This window comes from Somniosus microcephalus, unplaced genomic scaffold (assembly GCF_052327205.1).
Source record: "Somniosus microcephalus isolate GS21.2 unplaced genomic scaffold, FLI_Smic_1.0 unresolved_chr1, whole genome shotgun sequence".
NCBI lineage: Eukaryota > Metazoa > Chordata > Chondrichthyes > Squaliformes > Somniosidae > Somniosus > Somniosus microcephalus.
In genome coordinates this window covers 152239470-152261768 of record NW_028225179.1, presented here as the reverse complement: position 1 = coordinate 152261768, position 22299 = coordinate 152239470, and the positions used below count along the sequence as shown (strand labels likewise).

The following is a 22299-nucleotide window of genomic DNA, read 5'->3' as shown; positions in this document are numbered from 1 at the left end:
CCCTTAAGTCCAAAGGACGCAGACTTGAACGGATATGCCAGACAACTGGTTTAGCCATTCACTGCCAGATCTGGCTGAACCACATAAAGCAATATCAGGTCCTGCTCTCGCCTGCCAAAACTACTCACTATTCCAGAATCATCCTGGAATGTAAAGATAACCCTCGGCTTCTTTTCTCTACTGCAAACCATCTCCTTAAACCCCTCTTCCCTATCTCCTCCGTCAACAAGTGCAAGGAGCTCATGGACTTCTTTGTCACTAAAATTGACACCATTCCATTAGCTGCCTCTGCTGTTTCCCTCCTTCCCCTAGCCCACCAGGCCAAACTTCCTCTGAGGTTCTCCCCTGCCCTAGACTTGAACTTGCATCTTTCTCTAGTTTCTCCCCCATCTCCCCTCATGCCCTCTCCAAGCTCTTCTTGTCTAAGAGACCCACCTCCCGCTCCCTCGACCCTAGTCCCACTAAACTGCTGATCACCAAACTTCCCTTCCTGGCTCCCATATTAGCTGATATTGTTAACGGTTCTCCACGATAAGCCCACTGGCTCCCACAGCTACCTTGATTACACTTCCTCCCAACCCTCTTCCTGTAGGGTCTCTATTCCATTCTCCCAGTTTCTCCGTCTCCTTTGCATCTGTTCTGACGACGCCACCTTCCATACCAATGCTTCCGATATGTCTTCCTTAAACCCCTCCACCGTGATTGACAGGGCTCTCGACTGTGCCTGTTCCATTTCCCACCCCTTCCCCTCCTTCCCTCCCAGAGCCACGATAGGGTTGCCCTTGTCCTCATCTTCCACCCAACCAGCCTCCACATCCTCCACCATTTCTGCCACCTCCAGTGTGATCCCACCACCAAACACATCTTCCCCTCCCCTCCTCTTTCAGCATTCGGAAGGGACTGCTCCCTCTGTGACACCCTGGTCCACTCCTGAATCACCCCAAACACCTTCCCATGCAAGAGCAGGAGATGCAACACCTGCCTTTTTACTTCCCACCATCCAGGGCCCCAAACAATCCTTCCAGGTGAAACAGCAAATACTCGTACTTCTTGCAATTTAATATACTGTATTTGCTGCTCACAATGCAGTCTCCTCTACATTGGAGACACCAAACGCAGATTGGGTGACTGCTTTGTGGAACACCTCCGTTCAGTCCGCAAGCACAACCCCAAGCTTCCGGTTGCCTGTCACTTTAATTCTCCGCTCCACTCCTACTCAGACCTCTCTGACCTCCTATACTGTTCCAATGAAGCTCAACGTAAGCTCCAGGAACAGCACCTCATCTTTCAATTAGGCACTTTACAGCCTTCCGGACTCAACATTGAGTTCAACAATTTCAGATCAGAACCTCTGCCTCCATTTTTTCAGATGGCAGTTGTTGATGATTCTGCTATTCCCATTTACACCTCTGCTAGACTCATCTTTTGTTTATTTACTTAGAACATAAAAAATAGGAGCAGGAGTAGGCCATTAGGCCCCTCGAGCCTGCTCCGCCATTCAAGATGATCATGGCTGATCTTCTACCTCAACTCCACTTTCCTGCACTATCCCCATATCCCTTGATTCTCTTAATATTCAAAAATCTATTGATCTCTATCTTGAATATACTCAACGACTGAGCCTCCACAGCCCTCTGGGGTAGAGAATTCCAAAGATTCACCACCCTCTGAGTGAAGAAATTTCTCCTCATCTCAGTCCTAAATGGCCGCCCCTTATTCTGAGCCTGTGACCCCTAGTTCTAGACTCCCCAGCCAGGGGAAACATCCTCCCTGCATCTACCTTGTCAAGCCCTGTAAGAATTTTGTATGTTTCAATGAGATCACCTCTCATTCTTCTAAACTCCAGAGAATATAGGCCCAGTCTACTCAACCTCTCCTCATAGGACAATCCCCCCCATCCCAGGAACCAGTCTGGTGAACCTTCATTGCACTCCCTCTGTGGCAAGTATGTCCTTCCTTAGATAAGGAGACCAAAACTGTACACAATATGGTCTCACCAGGGCCCTATATAATTGCAGTAAGACATCTTTATTGCAGTATAAGAGTAAAGGCCAACATACCATTTACTTTTTTAATTGCTTGCTGTACCTGCATGTTAACTTTCAGTGATTCTTGTACAAGGACACCCAGGTCCCTCTGAACACCAACATTTCCCAATCTCTCACCATTTAAAAAATACTCTGCTTTTCTATTTTTCCTACCAAAGTGGACAACTTCACATTTCTACACGTTATATTCCATTTGCCATGTTCTTGCCCATTCACTTAGCCTGTCCATATCCCCTTGAAGCCTCTTTGCATCCTCCTCACAACTTACATTCCAAACTAGCTTTGTATCATCAGCAAACTTGGATATATTACATTTGAAATAACAACAGAAAATGCTGGAAAAACTCAGCAGGTCAGGCAACATCCGTGGACAGAAATTTGAGTTGATGTTTCGGGTCGAACCCTTCTTCAAAACTGGAAAGAAAAGATGGATCGGAGGCAGGGCAGCCTGACCTGCTGAGTTTTTCCAGCATTTTCTGTTGTTATTTCGGATTTCCAACATCCGCAGTATTTTGCTATATTACATTTGGTTCCCCTCATCCAAATCATTGATGTAGATTGTGAATAGTAAGGCCCAAGCACTGATCCTTGTGATACCCCACTAGTTGCAGCCTGCCAACTCGAAAATGACCCGTTTATTCCTCTCTGTTTTCTGTCCGTTAATCAATCCTCACTCAATGCTAGTATATTACCCCCAATCCTATGAGTCCTAATTTTGTTTAATAACCTCTTGTGTGGCACCTTATCGAATACCTTCTGAAAATCCAAATACACCACATCCACTGGTTCCCCCTTATCTATTCTGCTAGTTGCAACCTCAAAAAATCTAACAGATTTGTCAAACATGATTTCCCTTTCATAAACCCGTGTTGACTCTGCCCAATTCTTTTATTATTTTCTAAGTGCTCTGTTACCATATCTTTAATAATTGATTCTAGCATTTTCCCCACTACTGATGTCAGGCTAACTGGTCTGTAGTTCCCCGTTTTCTCTCTCCCTCCTTTCTTAAATAGTGGGGTTAAATTTGCGACCTTCCAATCTGCGGGAACCATTCTAGAATCAGTGGAATTTTGGAAGATGACAACCGATGCATCCACTATCTCTATAGCCACCTCTTTCAAAACCCTAGGATGCAGACCAAGGTCCAGGGGATGTATTGCCTTTCAGTCCCATTAATTTCTCCAGTATTATTTTTTAATCTCATTGCTGTTTGTGCGATCTTGGTGTGCACAAATTGGCAGCCCCTTTCCTACATTACAACAGTGACTGCACTTCAGAGGTACTGTACTTCATCGGTTGCAAATGCTTTGGGATGTCCGGAGGCCATGAAAGGCGTTATAGAAATGCAAGTCATTTTAGTAATGTCAGAAGTTTTTCACACAGAGGGAACGGACCTTTGGCAGTGGTGGTGAAAACCCAGGGGCTACTTAAGAAACAATTCAGGTTTCTTTCTGGATAGTTGCGCTAAGATGGGCCGAATGGCCTTCTTCATCCGCAATGGTTCACTAATGTCCTTTAGGGAAGGAAATCTGCCGTCTTTACCTGGTCTGACCTATATGTGACTCCAGACACAACAATGTGGTTGACTCTTAACTGCCCTCTGAGATGGCCTAGCAAGTCACTCAGTTGTAACAAACCACTGCAAAACACAATAATAAGAATGAAACCAGACAGACCGCCCGGCATCGACCTCGACACCAGCTACGGACACGGCAACGGTGCACCCAGCCCAGTTGACCCTGCAAAGTCCTACTCACCAACATCTGGGGGCTTGTGCCAAAATTGGGAGCGCTGTCCCACAGACTAGTCGAGCAACAGCCTGACATAGTCATACTCACAGAATCATACCTTTCAGACAATGTCCCAAACTCCTCCATCACCATCCCTGGGTATGTCCTGTCCCACCAGCAGGACAGACCCACCAGGGGTGACACACAGTGGTATACAGTCAGGAAGGAGTGGCCCTGGGAGCCCTCAACATTGACACTGGACCCCATGAAATTTCATGGCTTCAGGTCAAGCATGGGCAAGGAAACGTCCTGCTGATTACCACCTACCGCCCTCCCTCAGCTGATGAATCAGTACTCCTCCATGTTGAACACCACTTGGAAGTTGAACACCACTTGGAAGAAGCACTGAGAGTAGCAAGGGCACAGGATGTACTCTGGGTGGGGGACTTCAATGTCCATCACCAAGAGTGGCTCGGTAGCACCACTGCTGACTGAGCTGGCCAAGTCCTGAAGGACATAACTGCCAGTCTGGGCCTGTGACAGGTTGTGAGAAAACCAACATGAGGGAAAAACCTACTTGACCTCGTCCTCACCAATCGACATGTCGCAGATGCATCTGTCCATGACAGCATTGGTAGCAGTGACCACCGCACAGTCATTGTGGAGATGAAGTCCCGTCTTCACACTGAGGACACCCTCCATCGTGTTGTGTGGCACTACCACTGTGCTAAATGGGATAGATTCAGAACAGATCTAGCAGCTCAAAACTGGGCATCCATAAGGCACTGTGGGCCATCAGTAGCAGCAGAATTGTATTCCAACACAATCTGTAACCTCATGGCCCGGCATATCCCTCACTCTACCATTATCATCAAGCCAGGGGACCAACCCTGGTTCAATAAAGAGTGTAGAAGAGCATGTCATGAGCAGCACCAGTAGTACCTAAAAATGAAGTGCCAACCTGGGGAAGCTGCAACACAGGGCTACATGCAAGCTAAAAAGCGGAAGCAGTATGCTATAGACAGGGCTAAGCGATCCCAAAATCAACGGATCAGATCAAAGCTCTGCAGTCCTGGACTCCTGCCACATTCAGTCATGAATGGTGGTGGACCATTAAACAACTAACGGGAGGAGGAGGCGCTATGAATATCACCATCCTCGATGATGGTGGAGCCCAGCACGAGTGCAAAAGACAAGGCTGAAGCGTTTGCAACCATCTTCAGCCAGAAGTGCCGAGTGGATGATCCATATCGGCCGACTCCTGAGGTCCCCACCATCACAGAAGCCAGTCTTCAGCCAATTCGATTCACTCCACGTGATAGCAAGAAAAGGCTGAGCATAGAAAACATGGAAACATAGAAGATAGGAGCAGGAGTAGGCCATTCGGCCCCTCGAGCCTGCTCCGCCATTCAATGAGATCATGGCTGATCATCCAAATTCACTACCCAGTCCCTGCTTTCTCCCCATATCCCTTGATCCCTTTAGCCTTAAGAAATATATCTAACTCCTTCTTGAATATATTTAATGAATTGGCCTCCACTGCCTTCTGTGGTAGAGAATTCCACAGGTTCACCACTCTCTGGGTGAAGAAATTCCTCCTCATTTCTGTCCTAAATGGCTTACCCCTTATCCTTAGACTGTGACCCCTGGTTCTGGACTCCCCGACCATCGGGAACATCCTTCCTGCATCTAGTCTGTCTAGTCCTATTAGAATTTTATAAGTTTCAATGAGATCCCCTCTCATTCTTCTAAACTCCAGCGAGTATAAGCACAATCGACCCAATCTCTCCTCATATGTCATTCCTGCCATCCCAGGTATCAGTTTGGTGAATCTTCGCTGCACTCCCTCCATGGCAAGAACATCCTTCCTCAGATAAGGCGACCAAAACTGCACACAATACTCAAGGTGTGGTCTCACCAAGGCCCTGTACAACTGCAGCAAGACATCCTTGTTCCTGTACTCGAACCCTCTCGCTACAAAAGGCCAACATACCATTTGCCTTCTTAACCGCCTGCTGCACCTGCATGCTTACCTTCAGTGACTGGTGCACAAGGACACCCAGGTCTCGTTGCATTTCCCCTTCTCCCAATCTATTGCCGTTCAGCTAATAATCTGCCTTCCTGTTTTTGCCACCAAGGTGGATAACCTCGTATTTATCCACATTATACTGCATCTGCCATGCTTCTGCCCAATCACCCAACCTGTCCAAATCATACTGGAGTTTCTCGGCGTCCTCCTCAAGCACACACGCCCACCCAGCTTTGTGTCTTCTGCAAACTTGGAGATATTACATCTAGTTCCCTCGTCTAGATCATTTATATATATTGTGAATAGCTGGGGTCCTAGGACCGATCCCTGCGGTACCCCACTTGTCACTGCCTGCCACTTGGAAAAAGACCCGTTTATTCCAACTCTTTGCATCCTGTCTGCCAACCAGTTCTCTATCCAAGTCAGTACCTTGCCCCCAATCCCATGTGCCTTAACTTTACACGCTAATCTCTTATGCAGGACCTTATCAAAAGCCTTCTGAAAGTCCAAATAGACCACATCCACTGGTTCTCCCTTATCTATTCTACCAGTTACATCCTCAAAAAATTCCAGTAGATTAATCAAGCACGATTTACCTTTTGTAAATCCATGTTGACTTTGTCCGATCCTGTCACTGTTTTCCAAGTGCTCTGCTATTACATCTTTTATAATGGACTCTAGCATTTTCCCCACTACCGATGTCAGACTTACCGGTCTATAATTCCCTGTTTTCTCTCTACCACCTTTTTTGAACAGTGGGGTAACATTAGCTACCCTCCAATCCATGGGAACTGTTCCAGAGTCTATCGAATTTTGAAAGATGACCAGCAATGCATCTACTATTTCTAGGGCCACTTCCTTAAGTACCCTAGGATGTAGATTATCAGGCCCTGGGGATTTATCGGCCTTCAATCCCGTCAATTTCCCGAACGCGATTTCCCTACAAATACTGATTTCTTTCAGTTCCTCCCTCTCATTAGACCCTATGTTCCCTGACATCTCTGGGAGGTTATTTGTGTCCTCCTTTGTGGAGACAGAACCAAAGTATATATTTAATTGGTCTGCCATTTCTTTGTTCCCCATTATAAATTCCCCTGATTCTGACTGCAAGGGACCTACGCTTGACTTCACCAATTTTTTTCTCTTCACATATCTATAAAAGCGCACTGGATACAGCAAAGGCTCTGGGCCCCGACAACATCCCGGCTATCATGCTGAAGACTTGTGCTCCAGAATTAGCTGCGCCTCTAGCCAAGCTGTTCCAGTATAGCTATAACACAGGCATCTATCCGACAATGTGGAAAACTGCCCAGGTATGTCCGGTCCACAAAAAGCAGGACAAATCCAACCCGGCCAATTACCACCCCATCAGTCTACTCTCAAATCATGAGCAAAGGGATGGAGGATGTCATCGACAGTGCTATCAAATGGCACTCACCAAAAACCTGCTCACTGATGCCCAGTTTGGGTTCTGCCAAGACCACTCGGCTCCTGACCTCATTGCAGCCTTGGTCCAACATGGACAAAGGAGCTGAATTCCAGAGGTGAGGCGAGAGTGACTGCCCTTGACATCAAGACAACATTTGACCAAGTGTGGTGTCAAGGAGCCCTAGTCAAATTGAAGTCAATGGGAATCAGTGGGGGGGATACACTCCACTGGCTGGAGTTATACCGAGCACAGAGGAAGATGGTTGTGGTGGTTGAAGGTCAATCATCACAGCCCCAGGACATCGCCGCAAGAGTTCCTCAGGGCAGTGTTCTAGGCCCAACCATCTTCAGCTGCTTCATCAATGACCTTCCCTCCAACATCAGGTCAGAAGTGGGGATGTTCGCTGATGACTGGCGCTGAACACTGTTCATTCACAACTCCACAGATAATGTAGCCTGAATGGGGCCGCCTGCTCCCCCTGGTCAGGTAAAGAACCGAAGATTCTCCCCGGGACCCGCCCTCAAGGGCCTGTAGGGCGAGACTGAGTCGCGAGTTTCACGCTCACTGATCCCCGATGATAAATCCGAAAGTGAACCCTTTATCCCAGTGATTCTCACCAACTTCCGGTGTGGTGAAATATTCCGGAGCCCACTGACCTGTCCAACACTTTGAGCAGCCGCTTTCCTTCTCACCGGGACTCTCCTGACCTAGAACTTGCTGCTGGCACCTTGTCCCCGCTCATCTTCGGTGAGTTTGTAATCTGTGCACAAGAACAATTTGTAATAAGCGGGATCAGAACGGGCCACTCTCTTTAATGTGGAGTTAATGGACACACAACAGGAACAGCAGCCGCTCGGGGGAGAAAGGGAAGTTATTTTAAATTCCACAAAATGGATACAATAATGGGCGGGACCGAGAGAGTGAAACTGTGCGAGGGATTGGTGGGTGCTTCGGTGTAAATGTTTTACATCACAAGTACATATGTAGTTATAGAACTAACTGAAAGACCGTCTTTTGCTCAAGTTCAGAATCAGTGCAAAGCAGCAGCTCCATGTTCAGTCCGTGCATCATTCTCTTCACTGTACCAGTCCCAAGCTGATGTCAAAGGAAAGACCTGCATTTATACAGCGCCTTTCACAACCTCAGCATGTCCCAAAGCGCTTTTCAGCCAGTCAGTTACTTTTGAAGTGTAGTCACTGCTGTGATGTAGAAAATGCGGCAGCCAACCTGCGCACAGTAAGCTCCCACAGACAGAAATGTGATAATGACCTGATCATCTGTTTTCGTGATATTGGCTGAGGGATAAATATTGCCTAGGACACCGGAGAGAGCGCGCCTGCTCTTCTTCAAAATAGTGGCTGTGGCATCTTTTACATCCACGTGAGAGAGCAGACGGAGCTTCGGTTTAACGTCTCATCCGAAAGACAGCACCTCCAACAGTGCGGCGCTCCCTCGGTACTGCACTGGAATGTCAGCCTGGATTATGTGCTCAAGTCCCTGAAGACCTTCTGACTCCGAGTACCTTCCTGTGGTCTCACTAGGTCTTATAAGTTTAACTAACTGTGCTCGCCTTTAATTTAGATTGTGGCAGTAGCTCTGTAACTTTTGTATCCGATTCGTTTATCTGTAGCTTCAAGTTGTTTTGTTGATAAAAGATCATTTTTAAATGAAATGCAATCTATGGCCCCGTTGTGGGAGACCACCGGTTAAAATTCTGAAAGTGTAATTTTGTTACCAGGAGAACTGTTGTACTGAAACAATCGGCTATCACCGGAAACAAAATTGCTTTTCGTTGTTCTTGGGTACTTTTTAACGTGTTAGCTGTGACTCAGTGGGAAGCACTCTCACCTCTGAGTCAGACGGTTGTAGGTTCATAGACCCACTCCAGAGACTTGAGCACAAAAATCCAGGCTGACTCTCCCAGTGCAGTGCTGAGGGATTGCTGCACTGTCGGAGGTACCGTCTTTCGGACGAGACATTAAACCGATGCCCTGTCTGCTCTCTCAGGTGGACGTAAAAGATCCCATGGCACTATTTCGAAGAAGAGCAGCGGAGTTCTCCCTGGTGTCCTGGCCAATATTTATCCCTCAATCAACATCACTAAAACAGATTTTCTGGTCATTATCACGTTGCTGTTTCTGGGAGCTTGCTGTGCCAGATTGGCTGCCACGTTTCCTACATTATAACAGTGACTACACTTCAGAAGGTACCTCATTGGCTGTAAAGTGCTTTGGGACATCTGGTGGTCGTGAAAGGCGCTGTTTAAATGCAAGTTCAGGACATCTGCTCTGGGCTGGAGAGGACCTTGCAATGGGAGGGGGAGGAGCCAGTGGTCGTGGTCCATGTAGGTACCAACGACATACGTAGAACTAGGAAAGAGGTTCTGCTGAAGAGAGTATGAGCAGCTAGGGGTTAAATTAAAAAGCAGAACCTCAAGGGTAATAATGTCATTATTACCTGAGCCACGAGCAAATTGGCATAGGGTAAATAAAATTAGAGAGATGAATGCGTGGCTCAAAGACTGGTGTGGGAGAAATGGGTTTCAATTCCTGGGGCACTGGCACCAGTACTGGGGAAAGTGGGATCTGTATCATTGGGACGGTCTTCACCTGAACCATGCTGGGACCAGCGTTCTGGTGAGTCGTATAACTAGGGCGGTAGAGAGGGCTTTAAACTAAATATTGGGGGCATGGGATCAAATTTGGGAAGATGTGGTAATTCAAAGATTAGAGACAAGGCAATAGAGAAAGGTATTAATATGGGAAATGATAAACAGACCATGACAGGAAGGGATAGAGAGTACAAATCTAAGAGTAAATCAACAGATAAGGCTAGAGGTTACAAAAATAATAAAAGGACAAAACTAAAGGCTCTGCATCTGAATGCACGTAGCATTCGAAACAAAACAGATGAACTGATAGCGCAAATAGAAATAAATAAATATGATCTGATAGCCATTACAGAAACATGGCTGCAGGATGACATAGATTGGGACCTGAATATTGAAGGGTACATGACATTTAGGAAGGACAGGAAGGTGGGAAAAGGTGGAGGGGTGGCTCTGTTAATTAATGACGGTATTAGCACAATAGAGAGAGATGACCTAAGTTCAGGAAACCAGGATGTAGAAGCGGTTTGGGTAGAGGTGAGAAATAATAAAGGCAAGAAGTCACTTGTGGGAGTGGTGTAAGGCCCTCTAACAGTAACCACATGGTAGGATGGAGTATAAAGGAAGAAATAATGGGAGCTTGTCAGAAGGTTACGGCAATAATCATAGGGGATTTTAATCTGCATATAGACTGGAAAAGTCAGATGGGCAAAGGTAGCATAGATGAGGAATTCATGGAATGTTTTCGGGATAGTTTCTTACAACAGCATGTTCTGGAGCCAACCAGAGAACAGGCTATACTAGACCTGGTATTGTGCAACGAGATAGGATTAATGAATGACCTCATAGTGAAGGCGCCCCTAGGTAACAGCGATCATAATATGATTGAATTTTACATTCAGTTTGAGAGTGAGAAGAGTGGGTCCAAGACTAGTATTTTAAACTTAAATAAGGGCAATTATGAGGGCATGAAAGCAGAGCTAGCTAAAGTGAACTGGCAAATTAGGTTAAGGGATAGGTCAATAGAGTTGCAGTGGCAGACATTTAAGTGGATATTTCAAAAATACACAGAATTTATACATTCCAACAAGAAAGAAAAATTCCAAGGGGAGGACCCACCATCCATGGTTTGTAACGATCAATAACATGTCCTTCTATAGTGGACACTAGGTGGAGCCGTAGAGCTGTATATAGCTGTATGTATTAAGACTACACTACCCAGCTGTATGTGTTTAAGACTACATTACCCATGAGGCACTAGGCTACCCACAAGGCAGCAGTCAAGATGGAAGCCTCTACAAGATGCTGTATAAGTCCACATGTGCTCAATAAAAGTAGCTAGCAAAAGCTAGCTGTGTTCATAATAAGAATGTCTAGTTATTAATGAACATAACATGGTACCAGGGTGGTGAAGATCTGCTGAAAATTGTGAAAAGCGACATGGAGAATTTGAAGACACCAGAGCGTTTGAAACTCACAGAAAAAATCGACTACAATTGGCAGACTTTTAAACAGCAATTCGAACTCTACATTGCAGCCATCGGATCCGGTACGAAGCCAGACGCAAGGAAGATAGCGTTGCTGCTTACGGTTACAGGCCCACAGGCGATAGAGGTATTTAATACATTTGTATTTAATCCAGCGGAGAACAGAGACAAATTAGACGATGTGCTATAGAAATTTGATGCACATTGTTCTCCCAAAAAGAATGAGACGTATGAAAGATACATCTTCCATTCTCGGACACAGCAACAAAATGAGACTTTTGATAGCTTTATAACTGATCTGAAACTGAAAGCACAGACATGTAATTTCTCTGAGCTGAAATCATCCATGATTCGTGACCAGATTGTGTTTGGTATTCATGATAAAAAAAGTCAGGGAATGTCTGTTGAGAGAAACCGAACTAAATTTGGAAAATGCAGTGAAAATATGCCAAGCCAGCGAGCTAGCTCGAAAGCACGCGAAGACTTTCAGTGAAATCAATAATGATGCGATTGTAATGAGTGATAATGCTGCTGTCGGTGCTGTGTCCTACAAGGGGAAGAAACGTGGGCAGAACAGAAATGAAAAGCAATCGGAGGATGACATTTTTAATTGTAAACGCTGTGGTTACAAACACCAGTTAAGACAATGCCCAGCGTTTGGAAAAATGTGCACAAAGTGTAATGCAAAGAATCACTTTGTCAAACAATGCTTTTCAAAAGTAAAAACAACGAAAGGGCAACAAGTCAATGTGATTGAGGACACTGATTTAAGTGAGACATTTTTTGTAGGAATGGTGTCATGTGACGATATCAAAAAAGATACAGAAAATGTGCAGCCCTCAGAAATGGACAATGCTGAACATAAAGTCAATGCAGTAAAAGTGGACAAATGGATGATCCCACTGCAGATAAATGGAGCATTAGTTACATTGAAACTGGACACTGGGGCAAAAGCAAACTTAATCAGTATGAGTGACATAAAAAATATGAAAGAAAAGCCTAAAATACAGAAAAAGTCAGTACTACTGAAGAGCTATAATGGACAGAAATTAGATAGCTTAGGTGTATGCAGACTTAAAGTGACAGTCAAAGACAAAGTGCATCATCTCATGTTTTCTGTTGTGGCTGAAAGACTTGATTCGATACTAGGTGACAAAGCTTGTGAAGACTTAAAACTGGTCAAGAGAGTCTACCGTATAAACTGTGCCGTAAGCAGACCTGATGACTCAGGTGATGAAGCAGAGAGCCCATCAAGGGTGAAAAGGCCAAAGGGTATCCATGTCTTCAAAAAGCCTAGTTTCTCCAAGAAGAAAGAAAAAGACTTTAAGGTCAAAGATATAACCGCAGCAGATGTTGTTAAGCAGTGTAAAGAGAAAAAGAAAAAGAAGAAGCCTGCACCAGAGCAGGAAGCAGTTCCGGTGGATACTCCTTCTTCCCTCAGGCCAATCTTTGGTGTTCCATTAGCCGAGGCTGCTGAGAGGACTATGCTGTATGATGGGATCCAGCTGCCAGCAGTTTTTCGAGAGTGCATGGACTACATTGAGAGTTATGGCATGAAAAGTGAAGGAAACACTGAAACCCTCTCCAAGCAAAGATCGCAAGGAGACCTCGATCTATACAAGAGCAGATTGATGACAATGCCACAACTGCATCTTGTCATTCACCGCCAGAACAATCTCATGAAGACACATCAGACTTACCCGTGTTGAGAAGATCCACACGTGAAGTAAAAGAGCCTGATAGACTTAATCTTTGAGTACAATGTAAAGCTTTGAAAATGTGTTGACTGTTTTGAAAATGTTTATGTTTATAGAGCACTAACAAAAGTGTTACTGATATTGTCTTTATTATTTTCTTGAAAGTTGATTGATATTGATTTTGTTAAACCTCAAAGAAAGGGGGATGTAACGATCAATAACATGTCATTCTATAGTGGACACTAGGTGGAGCCGTAGAGCTGTATATAGCTGTATGTATTAAGATTACACTACCCAGCTGTATGTGTTTAAGACTACATTACCCATGAGGCACTAGGCTACCCACAAGGCAGCAGTCAAGATGGAAGCCTCTACGAGATGCTGTACAAGTCCACATGTGCTCAATAAAAGTAGCTAGCAAAAGCTAGCTGTGTTCATAATAAGAATGTCTATTTATTAATGAACATAACATGGTTAACTAAAAAAAGTTAAAGGTAGTATTAAACTTAAAGAAAAAGCATATAATTGCGCAAAGATGGGTGGCAGGTCAGAAGATTGGACAGAATATAAAAAGCAGTAAAGAATGACTAAAAGATTAATAAGGAGAGAAAAATTAGAGTACGAGAGAAAGCTAGCTAGAAATATAAAAACAGATAGTAAGAGTTTCTATATTTAAAAAAGAAACGAGTTAACAAAGTGAGCGTTGGTCCTATAAAAAGTGAGTCTGAGGAATTAATGATGGAAAATAAGGAGATGGCAGTTGAATTGAACAGGTATTTTGCATCGGTCTTCACTATAGAGGATACAAGTAACATCCCAGAAATAGCTATAAATCAGGAAATGGAAGGGAGGGAGGAACTCAAGAAAATTATCATCAGGGAAGTGGTATTGAGCAAATTGTTGGAGCTGCGGGCTGACAAGTCCACGGGTCCTGATGGACTTCATCCTCGGGACTTAAAAGAAGTGGCTAGTGAGATAGTTGATGAGTTGGTTTTAATTTTCCAAAATTCCCTAGATTCGGGGAAGGTTCCATTAGATTGGAAAATAGCGAATGTAACTCTTTTATTCAAAAAGGGAGAGAGACAGAAAGCAGGAAACTACAGGCCAGTTAGCTTAACATCTGTCACAGGGAAGATGTTAAAAGCTATTATTAAAGACGTTATAGCAGGGCACTTAGAAAAGTTCAAAGTAATCAGGCAGAGTCAACATGGTTTTGTGCAAGGGAAATCATGTTTAACCAATTTATTGGAGTTCTTTGAGGAAGTAACATGTGCTGTGGATAAAGGGGAACTGGTGGATGTACTGTACTTAGATTTCCAGAAGACATTTGGTAAGGTGCCACATCAAAGGTTATTGCGGAAAATAAAAGCTCATGGTGTAGGGGGTAACATGTTGGAATGGATAGAAGATTGGCTAGCTAACAGTAAACAGAGAGTAGGCATAAATGGGTCATTTTCTGATTGGCAAGATGTAACGAGTGGTGTGCCACAGGGATCAGTGCTGGGGCCTCAACTTTTTACAATTTATATAATTGACTTGGATGAAGGGACCGAATGTATGGTTGCTAAATTTGCTGATGACACAAAGATAGGTAGGAAAGTAAATTGTGAAGAGGACATAAGGAGGCTACAAAGGGATATAGATAGGTTAAGTGAGTGGGCAAAGATCTGGCAAATGGAATATAATGTTGGAAAATGTGAAGTTGTCCATTTTGGCAGGAAGAATAAAAAAGAAGCATATTATCTAAATGGTAAGAGATTGCAGAGCTCTGAGATGCAGAGGGATCTAGGTGTCCTAGCGCATGAACTGCAAAAGGTTACTATGCAGGTACAGCAGGTAATTAGGAAAGCTAATAGAATGTTATCGTTTATTGCGAGGGGAATTGAATACAAAAGTAGGGAGGTTATGCTTCAGTTATACAGGGCATTGGTGAGACCACATTTGGAGTACTGTGTACAGTATTGGTCTCCTTATTTAAGGAAGGATGTAAATGCGTTGGAAGCAGTTCAGAGAACGTTTCCGGACTCAATATCGAGTTCGACAATTTCAGATCATTACCTCGGCCCATATTACTTTTTGACTTGTAATTTTTCCACTCCTTTCCCCCCCCCCCCCCTTTCCTTTTGTTTCTCTCTCCCACCTGGCAGCTATCTCTTGCCCTGCCAGTACACTTCACACCTAACCTCAGCCTATTACCATCTCGTCTGGCTTCGAATACCTTTTATTGTCTCTTCTACTTCTTTTGTCTCTTTCACTTCTTTTGTCCGATCGCAGCCCTGCCTTCGATCTATTTTATTTTCTTTCCAGTTTTGAAGAAGGGTTCGACCCGAAACGTCAACTCAAATTTCTCTCCACGGATGTTGCCTGACCTGCTGAGTTTTTCCAGCATTTTCTGTTGTTATTTTACTAGACTAATACCTGGAATGGGCGAGTTATTTTATGAGGAAAGGTTGGACAGGCTAGGCTTGTATCCGCTGGAGTTTAGAAGAGTAAGAGGTGACTTGATTGAAACATATAAGATCCTGAGGGGTCTGGACAGGGTGGATGTGGAGAGGATGTTTCCTCTTGTGGGAGAATCTAGAACTAGGGATCACTGTTTAAAAATAAGGGGTCGCCCATTTAAGACAGTGATGAGGAGAAATTTTTTCTCAGAGGGTCGTGAGTCTTTGGAACTCTCTTCCTCAGAGGGTGGTGGAAGCAGAGTCTTTGAATATTTTTAAGGCAGAGGTAGATAGATTCTTGGTAAGCAAGGGGGTGAAAGGCTATCGGGGGTAGGCGGGAATGTGGAGTAATCGGATCAGCCATGATCTTATTGAATGGCGGAGCAGGCTCGAGGGGCCGACTGGCCTACTCCTGCTCCTAATTCATATGTTCGTATGTAAGTCCTTTTTAATTTGTGTGTAGTTGTTAACAGCTGGTAGGGTTTTTTTTTAAACTTCAAACCTGGGAAAACACAATAGTTGCACTGTGGCAGAGCCACTGAGGGACTCTGAGCAACTGTATATAATTCCCTTTAACAATGTTTTGCTCCAACCTAAGCCTGTACCAGTCTGTTAGTGATTTCTGTGTTTGTACATACTGTTTGCATGTACGGGGCGCGGTCCCTTTAAGACCGCAGCAAAGCGCGGGTAAACACGATGACGTCATGCCGCTAATCACGTGACCACCCAAGCGCAGGAGAAACGTGATGACGTCATGACGCCATCCACGGGACCGCCCTGGCAGTCCTCGTGGAGCCTCCGACCAGCAAAGATGTGTTTTCGTGGTTCTCCTGTGTCGATCTTGACGAACTGTTTAAACTCGTTAGTTTTGCTTTAAAAGTTGTTTGTTTGCTCGCCTGAGTCGACCTCAGTTCTTAGATAGGAATTAGGCAATTCCTACAGCACCAGCATTTGCAAAGTCACTGTTTGGAGTGTAAAACCTCATCAAAATTGGAAGCTGAGTACAGTATGATGCCATATGACTCACTGGGGCAAAAACAAAATACTGCAGATGCTGGAAATCTGAAACAAAAACAGAAAATGCTGAAAATACTCAGTAGGTCAGACAGCATCTGTGGAGCGAGAAACAGAGTTAATGTTGCAGGTCGATAACCTTTCATCAGAACTGGAAAAAGTTAGAGATGTAGCAGGTTTTAAGCGGTGGCAAGAGGATAAAGAGCGGCCCGAGAGCAGACCTGAATTAAAGCAGCAACAGCGGCGGCGAGAGGATAAAGAGCAGTCCGAGAGCGGACCTGAATTAAGGCAGCAGTGAGAGGATAAAGAGTGGCCCAAGAGGGGATCTGAATTAAGACAGCGGTGAGAGGATAAAGAGTGGCCCAAGAGGGGACCTGAATTAAGGCAGCAGTGAGAGGATAAAGAGCAGACCTGAATTAAAGCAGCGGCAGCGGCGAGAGGATAAAGAGCGGCCCGAGAGCGGACCTGAAATAAGACAGCAGCGAGAGGATAAAGAGCGGCCCAAGAGCGGACCTGAATTAAAACAGCGACAGTGATGAGAGGATAAAGAGTGGACCTGAATTAAAGCAATGGCAGCGGCGAGAGGATAAAGAGCGGCCCGAGAGTGGACCTGAATTAAAGCAGCGGCAGCGGCGAGAGGATAAAGAGCGGCCTGAGAGCAGACCTGAATTAAAGCAGCGGCAGCAGCGAGAGGATAAAGAGCGGCCCGAGAGCAGACCTGAATTAAAGCAGCGGCAGCGGCGAGAGGATAAAGAGCGGCCTGAGAGCAGACCTGAATTAAACCAGTGGCAGCGAGAGGATAAAGAGCGGCCTGAGAGCAGACCTGAATTAAAGCAGCGGCAGCGGCGAGAGGCTAAAGAACGGCCCGAGAGTGGACCTGAATTAAAGCAGCGGCGAGAGGATAAAGAGCGGCCCGAGAGTGGACCTGAATTAAAGCAATGGCAGCGGCGAGAGGATAAAGAGCGGCCCGAGAGTGGACCTGAATTAAAGCAGCGGCAGCGGCGAGAGGCTAAAGAACGGCCTGAGAGTGGATCTGAATTAAAGCAGCGGCAGCGGCGAGAAGATAAAGAGCGGCCCGAGAGCGGACCTGAATTAAAGCAGCGGCAGCAGCGAGAGGATAAAGAGCGGCCCGAGAGCGGACCTGAATTAAAGCAGCGGCAGCGGCGAGAGGATAAAGAGCGGCCCGAGAGCGGACCTGAATTAAGGCAGCGGCAGCGGCGAGAGGATAAAGAGCGGCCCGAGAGCAGACCTGAATTAAAACAGCGGCAGCGGCGAGAGGATAAAGAGCGGCCCGAGAGCAGACCTGAATTAAAACAGCGGCAGCGGCGAGAGGATAAAGAGCGGCCCGAGAGCAGACCTGAATTAAAGCAGCGGCAGCGGCGAGAGGATAAAGAGCGGCCCGAGAGCAGACCTGAATTAAAGCAGCGGCAGCGGCGAGAGGATAAAGAGCGGCCCGAGAGCAGACCTGAATTAAAGCAGCGGCGAGAAGATAAAGAGCGGCCCGAGAGCGGACCTGAATTAAAGCAGCGGCAGCGGCGAGAGGATAAAGAGCGGCCCGAGAGCAGACCTGAATTAAAGCAGCGGCAGCGGCGAGAGGATAAAGAGCGGCCCGAGAGCGGACCTGAATTAAAGCAGCAGCAGCGGCGAGAGGATAAAGAGCGGCCCGAAAGCGGACCTGAATTAAAGCAGCGGCAGCGGCGAGAGGATAAAGAGCGGCCCGAGAGCGGACCTGAATTAAAGCAGCGGCAGCGGCGAGGCTCCGATTCAAACCAACCAAAAAAAATCAGAGTGACATCACAGGAGAGCAGGTAATTGATTGGTTGGTGAGTATTACAGCTTTTTTTTGCCCTCTAAGTTAGGGAAGGGGGTTAAATTAAGAGCTGAGAAATTGTAACTTGCTGGTACTTATTAATAACTTAAACTAGATAAAATAATCAAACAATAAAACTAAAATATCGATTAAATAAACCTTTAACTAATTCATTACTAAATAAATCAAGGTTTTAGATGGCAGGGCAGATGGTGTCATAACTGCAGCATGTGGGAGTTTGTGGAGAGCTTCGCGATCCCAAGCAACCACATCTGCAGTAAGTGTCTGCAACTCGAACTTCGGCTCAGAGTTGTTGAGCTGGAGTACGAGCTGCAGACATTGCGATGCATCAGGGAGGGGGAGAGTTACCTGGACACTTTGTTCCTGGAGGCAGTCACACCCTTTAGGTTAAGTAGTACTTTAGAGTTCGTCAGTGGTCAGGGACAGGAGGTTGTGACCGCGAGTCAGGAAGGTATGGTGACCCAGGATGCAGTGATGGAGGAGCCTCAGCCCTGGACCTTGTCCAACAGGTACTCTGTATGTAATCTCTCTGCCGAGGTGTGATAAAGGGCAGTTAGAATGATTACCTGTAATCATCTGGCAGTATTCTCTGATTATATAAGCTGTGCCTATATGCATCTCTCCACTTCACCTGACGAAGGAGCAGCGCTCCGAAAACTTGTGATTTCAAATAAAGCTGTTGGACTATAACCTGGTGTTGTGTGACTTCTTACATTTGTCCACCCCAGTCCAACACCGGCATCTCCACATCTTGGAGTGGGAGGGGGAGGATCCAGTTGTCGTTGTCCATGTAGGAACCAACGACATAGGTAGAACTAAGAATAAGTTTCTGCTGAGGAAGTTTGAGGAGCTAGGATCTAAATTAATAAGCAGAACCTCAAGAGTAATAATCTCTGGATTACTACCTGAGCCACTCACAAATTGGCATAGGGTCAAGCGATCAGAGAGTTAAATGTGTGACTCAAAGAGTGGTGTGGGAAGAAGGGGTTTCAATTCATGGGGCACTGGCACCAGTACTGGGGAAAGAGGGAGTTGTTCCATCGGGACGGACCCAACTTAAACCAGGCTGGGACCAGTGTCCTGGCAATCGAATAGATAAGGCTTTAAACTAAAGAAGTGGTGGTGGTGGGGGGGAGGTCAGGTGAGGGGAAATTTAGAAATCTATAGAGAAAGGTCAAGGCCATAGAGCAGTGTAGTGATTCGGGTAAAAATAAGCAGAGTGTGACAGGAAGGGACAGAGTTTAACGGTAGCAGTGCAGCAGAGAATAAAGTCAAAGCAGGGAATAATGGTTAAAAAATTAAATTAAAGGCTCTTTATCTGAAAGCACGAAGCATTCATAACAAGATAGATGAACTAGTGGCACAAATAGAGATAAATAGGTTTGATCTAATAGCCATTACGAAGACATGGTGACCAAAGTTGGGAACTAAATGTTCCAGGGTACTTGACATCGTGAAAAGACAGGCAGAATGGAAAAGTGGGGGGTGCGCGTAGCCCTGATAATAAAGGATGACATAAGGACAGTAGAGAGAAAGGATCTCGGCTTGGAAGATCAGGAAGTAGAATCGGTATAGGTGGAGATAAGGAATAACATGGGGCAGAAAACACTGGTGGGAGTACTATATAGGCCCCCTAACAGTAGCTATACCGTTGGACAGAATATTAATCAAGAAATAGTAGGAGCTTGTAACAAAGGTAATGCAGTAATCGTGGGGGACTTTAATCTTCATATAGACTGGACAAATCAAATTGGCAAAGGTAGTCTGGAGGACGAGTTCATAGGATGTATTTGGGACAGTTTCCTAGAACAATATGTCATGGACCCAACCAAGGAACAGGCTATATTAGATCTTGTTTTGTGTAATGAGACAGGGTTAATTAGCAATCTCATAGTAAAGAATCCTCTGGGGCAGAGTGATCATAATATTAAGTTTGAGAGTGACTTGCCTAAGTCTGAAACTGTAGTGTATGTAACCGTTCTACCTTTAAGAGAACTATTGTATGTAACTGTCCACCTTTAAGAGAACTATTTTAGGTGTTGCACTACTTTATTTTGGCTGCTGTACACTGTAATACCAGTGGTGACCACACCGGTATATAAGTGCTGTGTAATGAGTGATTGGGCAGATTCGCCCTGACCTTCGAATAGTAAAGTCCTGTTAAAGTTACTCTTGTAGTCTGTGTATTAATTCGTCATATAACACACAGATTTTACAGAAACTACAGTCTTAAACTTAAAGCCAATTACATAGGTATGAGGGCGAGTTGGCTAAGGTATATTGGAAAATAGATTAAAAGGTATGGCGGTAGATAAGCAGTGGCTAGCATTTAAAGAAATATTTCATAATTCTTAACAAAAATACATTCCATTGAGAAACAAAAACTCCATGTGAAAAGTGATCCATCCGTGGCTAACTAAAGAAGTTAAGGATAGCATTAGATTGAAATTGATAAAAAGGGAAAAAAAGAATATGAGAGAAAACTAGCAAGAAATATAAAAACGTATTGTAAGAGCTTCTACGAGTATGTAAAAAGGAAGAGAGTAGCAAAAGTAAACGTTGGTCCCTTAGAGGCTGAGACAGATAAAATTATTATGGGGAATAAGGAAATGGCAGAAACGTTAAACAAATATTTTTTATCTGTCTTCACAGTAGAAGACACAAAAAGCATACCCAAAATGGTGGGGAACCAAGAGTGTAATGAGGGTGAGGAACTTAACGTAATTAATTTAAGTAGAGAAAAAGTACTAGAGAAACTAATGGGGCTAAAAGCCAACAAGTCCCCTGAACCCGACGGACTACATCCTAGGGTTCTAAAAGAGGTGGCTACAGAGATAGTGGATGAATTGGTTTTGATCTTCCAAAATTACCTAGATTCTAGAACGGTCCCAGCGGATTGGAAGGTAGCAAATGTAACACCGCTATTCAAGAAAGGAGGGAGAGAAAACAGGGAACTACAGGCCAGTTAGCCTGATATCAGTCGTCAGGAAAATGCAGGAATCCATTGTTAAGGAAGTGGTATCAGGGCACTTAGAAAATCAAAATAGTTACATAGGATATGAAAATCATAACATAATTATCCTATGTAACTATTTTATGATTTTCTAAGTGCCCTGATACCACTTCCTTAACAATGGATTCCTGCATTTTCCTGACGACTGATATCAGGCTAACTGGCCTGTAGTTCCCTGTTTTCTAGGCAGAGTTAATATGGTTTTATGAAAGGGAAGTCGTGTTTGACAAATTTATTAGAGTTTTTTGAGGGTGTAACTAGCAGGGTAGATAAAGGGGAATCAGTGGATGTAGTACATTTGGATTTCCAAAAGGCATTCGATAAAGTGCCACATAAAAGGTTATTACACAAGATAAAGGCTCATGGGGTTGGGGGTAATATATTAGCATGGATAGAGGATTGGCTTAAGGACAGAAAACAGAGAGTAGGGATAAACGGGTCTTTTTCAGGTTGGCAGGCTGTGACGAGTGGGGTGCCGCAAGGATCATTGTTGGAGCCTCAGTTACTTACAATCTATATTAATGACCTAGATGAAGGGATCGAGTGTAATGTATCCGAGTTTGCTGATGATACAAAGCTAGGTGGGACAGTAAGCTATGAGGAGAACACAAGGGGCTAAAAATTCAGTTTGGGGCGCCCAGCTCGCCTGGGCGCTGGAATTACCGCTGCGCACGGATCCACTTGCGCAAGCGGGATATTCAGTTTCAGCGCCCCAAGTGGAAGCCGGCCACTAAACAGGGGTTTCGGCGCCCCGCTTGGGGCGCTGAAACTGAATATCGGCGGGAAAGGTGCCGCAGCGCCACCCGCTGCGGCACGGCAGCCTGCGGTACTGCAGGCCTTCCTCTCACCCTTAAGGGGGAGGTGCCTGCAAAAGCGCGATCCCCGCTCGCGAGTGCCGGCAAATGAGCCCGGCACCAAGGAGAAGTGCCGGGCTCTCTGGAAATAGCCGGCAATGCCGCGGGGGGGCGGTGT

The 22299-nt window shown here is 45.2% G+C and overlaps 1 protein-coding gene across 2 annotated transcripts in view; it reads right to left on the bottom strand.

Moving 5' to 3' along the window:
* The window catches only part of LOC147096264 (butyrophilin subfamily 1 member A1-like), a 43530-nt gene extending 35394 nt beyond the window's left edge, over positions 1 to 8136 (bottom strand). Inside the window, exon 1 of one of the 2 annotated variants that reach the window (XM_085975122.1) lies at positions 7893 to 8136. The gene's annotated coding sequence lies outside the window, so the exon portion shown is untranslated. The remainder of the gene's footprint in view (positions 1 to 7892) is intronic. The other variant, XM_085975121.1, reaches the window with a different exon arrangement.
* Between the last annotated feature and the right edge of the window lie 14163 nt (positions 8137 to 22299).